This window comes from Orycteropus afer, unplaced genomic scaffold, assembly GCF_000298275.1.
Source record: "Orycteropus afer afer isolate SDZICR_OR568_19922 unplaced genomic scaffold, OryAfe1.0 scaffold00731, whole genome shotgun sequence".
In the NCBI taxonomy this organism is placed as follows: Eukaryota; Metazoa; Chordata; class Mammalia; order Tubulidentata; family Orycteropodidae; genus Orycteropus; species Orycteropus afer.
This window is the reverse complement of record NW_006922318.1, coordinates 1-1,112: the sequence shown is the minus strand read 5'-3', so window position 1 is coordinate 1,112 and position 1,112 is coordinate 1.

The window sequence follows — 1,112 nt, the reverse complement described above, 5'->3', positions numbered from 1 at the left end:
CTCCTTGGGTTTCTGAGGCAGTATCAATACAGAAGTAGATTGCCCAACCTTCCTTCCGAGGTAAGGGGTGTATTTACATATAATATATACGTACACATATTAAAAAGTCAATGAAAATATGTACAATTATAAGTTTTTTTTTAAAGTTAATGCTTTAAGAAAAATCAATGGGGGTTAATTCTGGTTTGTTTCTTTTTTGGGCACTAAGAAGAATTAAAACTTGACAAATGGTGTTGTCAAGTTCGTTTGCTTAGGGACTAGTTATCATTTATCTTGAGACCACGTATGCAATAAAATGTATTTCCTTGTAGTTGTTGTTGTTAGGTGCCATCGAGTTGGCTCCAACTCACAGTGACCCTATGTACAACAGAAAGAAACACTGCCTAGTCCTGTGCTGGCCTCACATCATTGCTATACCTGAGCCCATTGTTGAAGCCACTGTGTCAATACATCTTATTGAGGGCCTTCCCCTTTTTTGCTGACCCTCCACTTTACCAAGCCTGATATCCTTCTCCAGGGAATGGTCCCTTCTGACAACATGACCAAAGTAGGTGAGGTGAAGTCTGCCATTCTCACTTCCAAGGAGCATTCCAGCTGCACCTCTTCCAAGACAGATTTTTCAGCTTGAATTCTATTTTTGCCTCTCCCTGACAAATCTCTAATTAAAAATGCAATGATTTTAAGTGTCATGCTATGGGAATAGATTACAATTTATGCCTTATTTCTAAATATTAATATGTAAAAAATTTTAAAATGGTTGCAGGAATACATTGACAGGGAACTGTCAGAAATTCAAGCTGGATTCAGAAGAGGACGTGAAAGCAGGGATATCATTACAAATGTCAGAAGGATCTCAGTCGAAAGCAAAGAATACCAGAAAAGATGTTTGCCTGTGTTTTATTGATGATGCAAAGGCATTTTGTTGTGTGGATCAAAACAAATTATGGATAATTTGTGAAGAATGGAAATTCCAGAATACTTAATTGTCCTCACGTGGAACCTGTACATAGACCAAGAGGCAGTTCCTCAGAAAGAACAAGGCAGATATTGCATGGTTTAAAATCTGGAAAAGTGTACATTAGGGTTGTATCATCTTTCCATATTTGTTCAGC